Source organism: Hipposideros armiger, unplaced genomic scaffold (genome assembly GCF_001890085.2).
Source record: "Hipposideros armiger isolate ML-2016 unplaced genomic scaffold, ASM189008v1 scaffold_1230, whole genome shotgun sequence".
NCBI classification, from domain to species: Eukaryota; Metazoa; Chordata; class Mammalia; order Chiroptera; family Hipposideridae; genus Hipposideros; species Hipposideros armiger.
In genome coordinates, this window is record NW_017732580.1 from 198,595 (window position 1) to 210,417 (window position 11,823).

General features: G+C 37.0%; 1 long non-coding RNA gene across 1 annotated transcript; it reads left to right on the forward strand.

Moving 5' to 3' along the window:
- Positions 1 to 394: 394 nt before the first annotated feature.
- On the forward strand, positions 395 to 8,741 carry LOC109376890 (uncharacterized). Its single transcript, XR_002122790.1, has 3 exons — positions 395 to 520; positions 4,607 to 4,739; positions 8,531 to 8,741. It is a non-coding gene; the product is annotated as an uncharacterized LOC109376890 (long non-coding RNA).
- The last annotated feature ends 3,082 nt before the right edge of the window (positions 8,742 to 11,823 follow it).

The following is an 11,823-nucleotide window of genomic DNA, read 5'->3' on the forward strand; positions in this document are numbered from 1 at the left end:
TAGACATATGAAATGCAAAAATGTATACATATGCATAAGGTCCAGGAAATAATATAGCAAGTGTGTGTGGGCAACAGTGGGTGTTTTTATGATGGTTCTGCATTTTCACAGGGTTTAAAATAGCCCTCGGTAATTTTATACACCCATGGAAACAATACTGATCCTTCTAGGACACTGAGAAAATAAAATCCATTCAGAGATTAACTTCTTACCTGTTTATATTCCATTAGCTCCCATGAACTTCACGCTGCTTCCAAAGATACACTTTTCGAATGTGGAATGCTAGGAGACACAAAATGGTCACACTGAGGGACTGAAGATCTAAAAGCAGGTGGCCACTAGGCACTCCATCCACGCTCTCCCTATTGCTTTCCAGGGGCAAATCAAATGAAAACGAATTTCAGGATTAGCCTTAATGGGGAAAAGGAGTAGCACCGTTACAGCATGAAGCCAAGCCTCCACGCTCCACAGGAGCTCTATTCTCCCCTCCTGGAAATGTGCCTGATTTTACTGGAGACAGGTAAGAACTTGAATATGGTTGTGAACATCCTGTTGTAGTTTGTATTTCTCCTTCACCTCGCCTGGCTCTCTCCTTAAATAACAACATGGAGAAGGGAGATGCCACATTGTCTGGAAAGGGGCAGGGAGGTGGCAAGAGACAAGGTTCAAGACAAGGACCAGCCCCAATCATCAGGCAAAGGAGACTTTGCTCAATGGATGGTCACCTGTGTTTTGATTTGCCATTTGAATGAATAATTATAAAATACTTATGAAAATATCCATAACACACTTTTTTTTGTAATTTTATTGTGGTGAGAAAACTTGTCATGAGATTTACCCTGTTAATACACTTTTAAGTGTACAATGCAGTATTGTTATCGATAGATACAACGTTGTCCATCACATCCCAGAATTTACTCATCTTGTATAACTGAAATTTTACATTGTGGATTAACCACTCGCTGCTTCCCCTCCCACAGCCCTTGGCAGCCACAATTCTATGCTTTGCTTCCATGAATTAAACTATTTTAGATATCGCAAAATAATAAAAATAAAAAATAAAAATAAAATAACATGTTTGATTTTTAGAGAAAATAAATATATTTTAATATGAAATAGTTATATATATGGCTTACTACTGCTCCACAGGCTACCAAATAAAAACACTAAGAATTCTTTTAGATTTATTTGCTTAGTATAATGACCTTGTTAATTTTTATTTTATATAGATGAGAAATATTAAGTAGTGGCACTAGAATTCTAAACTTTATACCATTCCATTATACCACGTTACATCTCTATCCTTCATATATAATAGCCGCAGTCTACACACATACACACACACACACACAAAAATTTTTTTAAACAGATAAGCTATGGGGATAGGAGCAACCTTGTTTCTGTTAATATTTTCTTTACTACATTCCAACCAGATGTCATAATATTAAATTCTTTCTCAAAAATCAACCCCTATTTAAAAAGCACCACTTGACACTGAGTAGACGATTTAAAATTAGGCAAAAGGATATAAAAATACCATGCCATTTTTGAAAAATTAAAGCAATAAGTAAGTCCTCTGTCAAATGCAACTGACATATTGAGGCTTCCTCTGAAATGCAGTGGCAGATAAATTGCCAATATACAAATATCCCCATGTGTAAATATAGGTAGCCTTTCCATGCATGTGTATTATTTTAGATAGAATGATATATTAAGCATGTGGAATTTAGATTTTGCAGGTGGGGAATCTAATCATCCATGGCAGCTGTCATAGATAGGGCAGCATATGAGAGGTAGCAGAGAAGTGTAAGTGTCAGAAAAAGACAAGTCCTTTTTAAGTATCAAGATTTCTCCAACACATGGCTTGATCGTTTATTTTTTTTTCTATTCTATAAGTTCTAATTGTCACCCTGGTATAGATATTTTAATAAAGCCTCATATGTCAAATTAAACTATTGGAGAAATCAAAGGATGCAAAATAGGTTTACAAAATGTTAAATATGGAACTGAAAAGTATTCTTTGGGGTTTGCCTCATAGCAAAAGCCAATGGTCTAAATGTACTGAATCTCTACCCTATGAGATACTGTAGACATGAGATTTTGAGAGAAGGTGGGGTGAAGAGCCAGAGGAATAGAAAGAATGACTAGCAGAGAAACTGGCCTGCTCCAAGAGCCCCTCATGGCGCAAACTAGAACCCTTAAAGCTACACAATTCAAAAAGTAGTTTTGGATTATTATGCAGCTCTAAAAGAAATACACACAAGTCTATACTGATGATTGAATACACCGGTGGACAAATGTCCTAGGCACAGAAACTGTGAATGACACATGTAGATCTTCTACCTTACAGCAGGCGGACCTTCATTCCTGACACCACCACCCAACCCCTTTCCCCAGGGGTGTTCCAGATTCAGTGACTTGCTTCCAAAAACAGGGTTAGGAAAGAGAAAACAGTAATTACAATGAAAGACGCTGGCAAACACCACCATAACCAAGTGGTGAACGTTAACCTCATCAGTGGGGTCCCATAGATATTATGAAGAGTGCTGTGATAGATGCAAGGAGCACAGCATTTCACCTCGGTGCTATTATTTCCAAAAACCCATTACCCTAGACTAATTAAAAAGAAAAGAAAGGGCAACCCAAATTGGGTCACTTTATTTTTTTCATATTACATACAATGATGCAATGAATATTTCTGCCAATGTGTTCAGTTTACAGTATAAAATTTCTCTAAGATAAATCCAGAAACCACTGTCCCTCTGCCCTAAAGGGGGACTTAAGCTTCAGCAAGTTTTCTTTTCTCTTCTCTGGGCTAGGGAGTTCAAAGCTTCATTTTATTTTTTTGATTTTCCCTGTGTCAGTTATGAAGGCTCCTTTTGACTAACCAGTTCCTGTAGGTAGGTACATTGCTAAGTAGGGCTAAAACTACTGATATAAAGAGAAAAGGGGCACAATGAACAATGTTTTATGTTACAGGAGAGATTTTAAATTTCAGCCAGAGAAATAGGATGAATTCATGACTATTGTGGGTTTTGAACTTAACCTTAGAAGATGACAATGATGTCAACAGAAAAACAAGGTTTGCAGGTGGGGGAAGTTATTATACGTGGGAGGGCAAGTACTGCAAGGACGATTTTAAATGAGAGGAAGATTCTAAAGTATGGTTGAGGACAGGGAATCAACAGATTAGTTTGGATGGCTCATAAAGTTGTGAAGAGTAGTTTTGGAAGATAAAACTGGAAAGGTATGCTGCGGCCAGTTCATACAGGTCTTCAAATGAAAGGCTAAGGGTGTTATAATTTATTCTGTAGGGAACAGAGAACAATTAGAGCAATAACGTAAAGTGACTTGAGTTGCAACAGATACGCTTTTAGCTCTCAATAACAGCCCCATATAAATTAACTTACCTAATGTATAAAGGCTTTAAATGTAATTGGCTTGTTATATAAGAGTTACTAGAGACAGTGTGGTCAGAGGGTTAGCAGAATCAATTGCTCGGTCATTTCTTTAAAGACCAATGGTTTTTCCATCAATCTGCCTCGTCACCCCCATGTGCTGATGGCATCTCCTCTCCTGAATGAAAGGTGGCTGCACCAGTTCTAAGCCCCACATGCAGGAAGCTGATGGCCCATTTAAAGCAGGGACATTTTCAACCTCGAATCTCTTTTAATCCATCAGAAAAACCTTTCCCAGAAGACTACAGATTTCCCATCAAGTACAATTTGTCACAGGCAATGACAAAAATAACCATATCGAAGGAAATAAAACAAACATGACCAACTTGGACTGACTGTGATGAACCCGAAAGGACTACAGAGAGTTATTGCTATAGGGACAAAGGCCAGTAAACACCAAAGCAGAATTGGGGCTTTCCCAGTAAAGAGGAAGATGGTGCTTGGGGGTACATGAACAAGCATATCTGCCATTTCAGAAGTATATAAGAGTTATGAGAGGAGGAAATATTGGCAAAAAGCTGGTCAATAAAGGATCCATTTTAAGATTGGTAACAAAGGCCTAAATTAGGACAGTACCGAGGATTGAAAAGATGTGATTGCTTCAAGGGACACTGGACAAGTAAAATAAAGAGAACTTGTGAAATGGATGGGGAAATAGTTGGTGACTGAGAGTAGAAATGGCCTGAATGATGGTTTTATAAGGTTTGGAATAGTAGAGATATTTAATGTAGACATAAGGAATACATAATACAGACATATAGGCATTGGGGGTGCTGAGCGGTGTCTGGATATATTAGTTTTAAGGGGCTACTAAGGTACTCAATAAAAATCTCCTACAAATATCTGAAAATATAGCTCAGGAGAATATATGGGCTATAAACACAAAGTTGATAATGAAGCACATAAATATAATTTTTAAAGTTGGGAAACTAGAGATCTTTAAGGAAGGGAAATGATAAAAAAAAAAGATTCAAGTAGGGAAACTTAAAGGAGAAGACACTAAAAAGCATATTAGAAACTGCAAACATGCAGTTAGGGAAAAATCCAGATTAACTATGTATTGCAGTTGTTATAAATATGCAAGTTCGTGTATTAAAAAGGCTGAGAAATTTGTGATTAGTCATCTGTGGCCTTATTCACTGTTTCAGTAGAGTGGACAGAGGACATACGAGATTATGGTGGGTTGAGAAGACTAGGAAGTAAACTCATAAGAACAGTGAGTGTCAACTACCTTTCACTCTTGGAGAAGTTTGGTGATGAAAGAAAAGACAGATATTAGAGGTAAGCCCACTGATTTTCTAGTTTGATAATGTTGCTTTATTCTTATTTTTTAAATATAATGATAAATGACCCCTGCCCATAATTATATATTGTACAAAATGATCTAGGAGAAGGAAATATCAAAAAGAAAAAATAATGCAAGACTAAAAATTAAACTGTTCTCAGGGGCAGAGAATGAAGATAAGGTCAAGATTAAAAGCACAGTGATAAGCTTCAGAATGGAATGGGTTTACTTATTGTAAAGAGAAGGCAAATAATAGCTGATCATTTTCTAGTATAAATGAAAAGGGAAAACATATTTAGAACATTAGAAGAGGATGGAGGAATAATTGCAGAGAATACACACCACCACCATCCGTCTGTAAAAAAAAATTGTGTTTTAGTTCCTCTTTTTATTGCATGGATTTGGTTTTAACATTTGCAGTCATACTGTGGTTACCATTTTGGGAAACATCCCTGAGTGTATACATGTTCATATGTGGAAAAAGGCAAATAAAAATATTTAATCTAGCAAAACAAATCATTGTGTGTTTGAAGAAAGGAAGAAATATACAGAGAAAAAAATCATATGAAAATAACTAAAGATTGGTATAAATCAAGCAATGGGGAGGGTCCTACAATCGACACAGAATAGATTATTATTAATTATAATCTCTGTGCCAGTCGAGCAGTCAATCCATCCCTAGGCAGCAGCCTGTTGGCAGCTGCCAGGTTGGCTTGTATACTGACGGAGATTCATCTGAAACGGAGACAAAGAGCCCCGATGGAGTTGGCGAGTTTATTACATTCACAGACAACAAAAACATAGCCAATGGTGCCAGCTCCTCACATCCCTAGTTCTGCAGACGGAGTCAAATGAGAGACAACGTGAGCGTGGGGGAGCCTCCGTCTTTAGGGAGCCAACTCTAAACCACAGTCAAGCATTTTAATAGTGTAGAGCTGTACCGAAATGAGGGTGAGATGGAAAGTCTCAGGCCTGACAGAACTCAGGAGACAGATGAGAAAATGCCTCCTAGCAGCCACTTGCAAGATAGAGCAAGAACCCCCCAACACTTGGATCAGACTGTGTCTTCCCTACGTGACCACGGTGGAGCCATGCTGCACGCAAGAGGCTGTTCAGTTTACTCATCACTTTCTTCAAAACCTTCTTCTCTGAATGTTTCTTATACTGTTATCTCCAGGAAGAACTATTTTTCTCACAAAGATCAAGTTCACATGACTTGCTGCTTTTGCTTAACAAAGACACTGACATACCTTGATTTCCTCAGGCATGATTACTTATTAAATCCCTATGGTATGACATCTGTTGTTAAGGAATAAATGAATGTATTTTCATACCTTTGTCAATGTGAAATGATCAAACCTCTATATTAATGGCTCACATCAAAGACATTAGTCTAACCCACAAGCATAAAATGAAGAGCCATATTCAAATAAAAAGGAAAACTGTTAACAGTTGAAAATAAGAACAAAAAAGATGTGCATCCAGAAAGAACCACTAATCAGAATTACCCACTCAGGATTTCTTGCAGAGGGAAATGCGGAGCAGCTTAAAATGAATGAACAGCTCACTGAGCAGGCAAATGAGAATGATTAGAAAAACACATTCTCCTACATAAAAATAGAAATATGGAAAATAAAGTATAAGTGCATTCTATACATATTTGGTTAGTTTTCTTTAATGGAGTCTGGGATTTTAGCTATTTTTTAAAGTTTGTACCTTAAAATTCTTAGGTTGACTTATTGATCCCTCAATTGCCTTTACTCATTTCCATTCCCACTACTAAAAGACAACCAAAATATACACCTTTCTGCTTGAGTCCAGATCTCTCTCTAAAGGAAAATATAAACAAAACTAAGAGAATGTCTGCACCCATGTATATGCAGGTGTGTGAGGGTTCTCCAGAGAAACAGAACCCTTAGGATACATATACTCCTAGATATATGAAGTCTGACAATTAAGTTTGCGAACTCATTCTAGAACAAGTGCTACAGACCTCATTGCTGAATATCACTATGGTCACCTTCTAAGTATTCCCCTTGGGAAGCTACACACTGATGCCAGAGCCTAGTCCACTCCTCAGAGCAATTTTGGCACTCTTTTTCTGGAATGGCCATCAGAGCTGTCATCGTATTACCCGTGATGCCTTGAATGTCATCAAAATGTCTTCTTTTCAATATTTTCTTTATCTTCAGGTAAAGAAAGAAGTCATTGGGGGCTGGATCAGGTAAGTAGGGAGGGTGTTCCAATACAGTTATTTGTTTACTGGCTAAAAACTCCCTCACAGACAGTGCCGTGTGAGCTTGTGCATTATCGTGATACAAGAGCCATGAATTGTTGGTGAAAAGTTCAGATCATATAACTTTTTCACGCAGCATTTTTAGCACTTCCAAATAGTAAACTTGGTTAACTGTTTGTCCAGTTGGTACAAATTCATAATGAATAATCCCTCTGAATCAAAAAAGGTTAGCAACACCATTGCAACAAGTTTGAGAACTTAATTGTCAGACCGCGTGTCTCACACACACATACACTCACACTCACACACACACACACACACACACACACACACACACACACACTCACATACACACACAGCTATATATGGAAATTGATTATAGAAAATGGCTCACACGATTACGGAGGCCAAGAATTCCCACAATAATCTGCCTTCTGCAAGCTGAAAAGCAGAAAAGCTAGTGATATAACTCATCTTGAGTCCAAAGGCCTAAAAACCAGGGTGCCACTGGTGTAAGTTCCAGCATCTAAAGGGCTGAGAAAGTACAGCTCTGATGTCCAAGAACAAGAAAAGATAGACTGAACTTTAGCTGTAGCACTTGGGGAAAACTGAGTACCACTAAATGAACATGGAGACAGGTATAATGAAAAGAAGCAAGGTAAGATAAGATTATAAGAACTTCCCTGAATTGGAGATTAACTTATAGAATATAGCAGAATATGTTCACTGGATTTAATGCACTTTATTGCTGTGCTTTTTCAAAGTCACGCAAAAAATCAAATACTACTTCCAGTATTTTGTATTCTATTATGTTAGTTTCAGAGAAAATGCACAAGGATGCTTGAAGGACATCCTTTTATGTTTAATGATGCCATTAGAACCAAATTAAAATAAGAAATATCTCTGTAAATGTACTATAATATTATTATTGTTTTATTATAAAGTTATCATTGTTATTAGCTGACTTAAAATACCAAACATGATATTCTTTCTGGAGCTACTCTCAACAGAAGCAGTGAATTTCAGGACAGCTCACATGTAAGATACAGTTTGTTTTGCTCAGGAGAATTCTATCTCTAGTTTTCAGTCTCTCAAGGCTTGAATAATTAGTATAAATAGATAGCTTGCATACTGAGGAGCTTTGGAACCAAATATTTTTTGAAGTTTTTTGTTACTGGTGATAAGAGAAAAGAGTCCATTTCTTCTGCTGGTTTTAATGAGATTTAATTATTTTTTTGAAAAGGAGAGTACAGTAATGGGAACTCACAGGCAAAGGTATATTATTTTAGGAAAGACATGAAGAAAAAAGGTTATTTACTGCATTTTTATTCATTTTAGTTCAAAAACATTTTAAAAATTTATAAAAATGAAAAGTTTGAAAACTGAAATTATGGAATTTATTATGTTGGCTATCTTCCCAATTAAGCAGTGTACTGTTTTCCAGATCTTATGGGGATAATAAAACGGCATGGGAAAAATATGCTAAAATATTCCTGTCTTGTTTATTTATTTTCTCCTCTTCATCTTTCTTCATTTTCATACTCTTTCCAGTTCCATTCTGTTGTTTTCTCCTCATTTTCCTTTTTTTGTCGCATTTCAAGACCATATTAAAAAGGCATTTTGAATAACAGAACAGCCACATGAAGACCAGCCCTACTTCTCAGTATAGAGGGAAAAATCTACAGAACAATGAGTCCAAACAGAACCACTAAGGGCACAGCCTATGTTATGGACACATCTCTACTCTATGACTCAACCGAAAAGCAAGCAATGGGTAGGTATTCATCTCAATGGAGAAGATCCTACTTCTCTTTTGCACACTTTGGTAGTGATGCTCACAGGTGCCATTCTTCGAGCCTACTATCCTGCCTTTCTCAGTGACTGACTGCGGCGGGGGGGCGGGGGGGGGGAACTGCACAAAACCCCCCATGGGCCTCCTTTTGTCTCCACTGCACTGGTTCTTACTTACTCCCACAGCAGGCTTCTCTTTCACCCAACCATCTCATTTCTCTGTAGGTGGCATTAAATTGACACCATTGTGAGAAAGGAATCATGTCTGGTTGCCATGAAGTCTAAGATCTCTCATGTGAGGATAGCATAGAGCCAAATTGCTACAGTTTTCACAATTGCTTTTCCGTCAGATATTAAGCTCCTTTAAAAAAAAATCAGAAAATGACTAGAGGTCACTTAAATAGGGTTAAGTATTTTAAAGTGAATCAAATTATAGGGGAAATAGAATTCAAGAAATAAATATATATCATTATAACTTGGTATTTCAAGAGGCTCTTGGAATCTTATTTAAAGTCTATCCATTTGAAAAGTGTCAGAGAACATAAAAGCATAAGGGAAATTTTTCATTTTAATCCTTTGGCCTATAACGAGCAAGGAGAGTGAAAGAACAAAGATATGAACAAAAGAAAATAATTCGGGCACAGCCGTAGAGCAATGACAAATTCCTCCTGAATCACAGAAGACAAGAAAATTTAAAAGATTGATAACTCTCAATGTAGTATAAATCATCTTTTCCATCTATCAACCTGGGCCTATCTATCTATATTGTTACTGAAGAAAGTATCATTTTTTTTGACAAGCGGTTGCTCTTAGCAACAAGTCATCCTGATATTTTCTTTGATTATAACTAAAGAGCAATATCCATTCTTGTTACATGGGTGTAAAGTATAATTTAAAGCTCATTAAAAGTGTAGCAGGTGTTCACGTTTAAAGTGCAAAAAAAAAAATAGAGGAAAGAATTTCTCTATGGCTGAGCTGTCAGTGCTCTAAAAGCCTAATTTATTTTGCATAACCTTTTAGCAAATAGACATGATTATAATAGAGAGAAGAGAAATGGAAACAATATATGCAGAAAAGTAAAGGGACTTAGCCTTTTGATTTGACCTTGATTCCCAGCCTTTGAAAATATTACAGTCTTTTAACAATTGCAGCTTTGACATATAACACACTTTTCTTCCCAGGAGATAGAAGTTCCTCAGACATTCCCTTAGCATAAAAGCTGCTATAAAGTAGAAAATGAGTAGGTGCATAAACTGAAACAGAGTCAGTTTATATTCATTGCAAAGCAGGGAAGGGAATGAATGTTCAATCGTCCAGTCCTTTCACGGGTTCGTTTTCATGTGGAAAGTTCTGAACGCTGCAGAGAGAAAATTCAAACTTCAATTCAAAAGTGAGTGTAAGTCTAGCAATTGGAACTATACCTCAATACCTCCCATTGCTGGCACAAATTAGGCAAATGGTGAGAAAAAGACCTAAGTGCATCAGATCTAAACAGAGGACTGAAAAAGAAAGTTATAATTGTTAACACAATGACACTATTTGAGCTGTAGATTTGCATTGCCCTTTCAACCAGAAACTCTGATGAAAGCCCTGGATTGTTAGAGCTCATTGGGATTTGAATAATTCAAGGTATTAATATTTTTCTCCTTTTAGGGAAAAGAAAGAACCATATTTTTTAAAGGCAGGGACATATAAAGAGGAAGTTGCAGTATTCAAGAAAGAATAGTGAGAAATAAAACACAGCTTAATTGTGAGAGTTTGGATATTACTTTCTGGGGCTTAAGGCTGTTAAAATTAACTTTGTGAAACATAAAAGGCAAATATTCATAGCAATGCAAATAAATATCTGAAAGTAAAATTCGAAACCTTAACAAAACCCAAAATGGGTTGAGGAAGGATAGAAGACAAGTGTGTTCAAGGCCTCACTGTGTCCAGCATGTCGGAGTGGAGGGAATGGTCAGGGAGACTGTTTCTTTTCATTTCCTACAGAAGAAGTTTGCCTCCTTTTTCCACCAATGTCATTGGAGAACTTGGTATGTTAAAGAATGTGAAGTAGCTATCATATATGTATCTAAGAGTTTAGTGCAGAAGTTCTAAAAAAGTATTTTGTTTGGCTAGAATAATGAGCCAATAATTTACCTAAAAATAGGTATCTACATACCACTGAGCAATTAGATCTTGTAACACTGGGGTTGCAAGCCAAAGTTGGTTATATACAAAACTTCATCTGACTTGAGAAACAATCGCCCCTCTCCATCCAGCCCATTAGAAATAGTCAATGTCTTCCTAGGTATTCCTAAGTTGTCACAATGCCCCTTGGTTAAATGCCACCAGTTACCTTCAGGCAGCTCTGCGCTTCTCTCTTTACTTGATTATCCTTAGTGGATATTTGAATTTGTCACTTGTAACAGAGGACAAAGTATTTTTTTTTTTAGCTGAGCCATCCTGCCACCTGTTGGCAGCTCAGCGGCTGCTCAGCTCAGGCCGGGACTCGAACCGCTGTTGCTTAGAGCTCAAACTCTTGAGCAAGCTCTTAACCAACTGAGCCACTCAGTCGGCCCAGGACAAAGTATTTTTATTTATTATTAATAAAGTCCAATTTGTTTCATTCATGCTTTCCAACTTTTTGCACATAGAAATGAATAAGCAAATATGTGCAGAACTGCACTGAACTTTTCAGTCATGACAACGAGAAAGCAGGATTTCAAATACTGCATCATCATGGGCACCTAGCTTTGGAATTTTTAAAGATGATATAGTTCCCTAGTCTATCAGGCACTATTTAGGATCAGTCTGACTTCAAGAAATGTGTACTGCTGTGGCCATTCTTATATTTCACTGCAAGTGAACTTCTACAACCATTTGTCCTGTTGTGAAATAAACACATAATGTACTTAAAATTGCAAGCCACAAAACTGCAAGCTGCAAAACTAACTCTCCGGAGTAGCTGTTTATTAGTCTGTAATTATCAGACGATAATCCGACATGGAGAGTTCACCTTTTTTGAAAACCTGATGCCAAGAATGCCTACTTGTGTCAAGTCAGCATGTGTA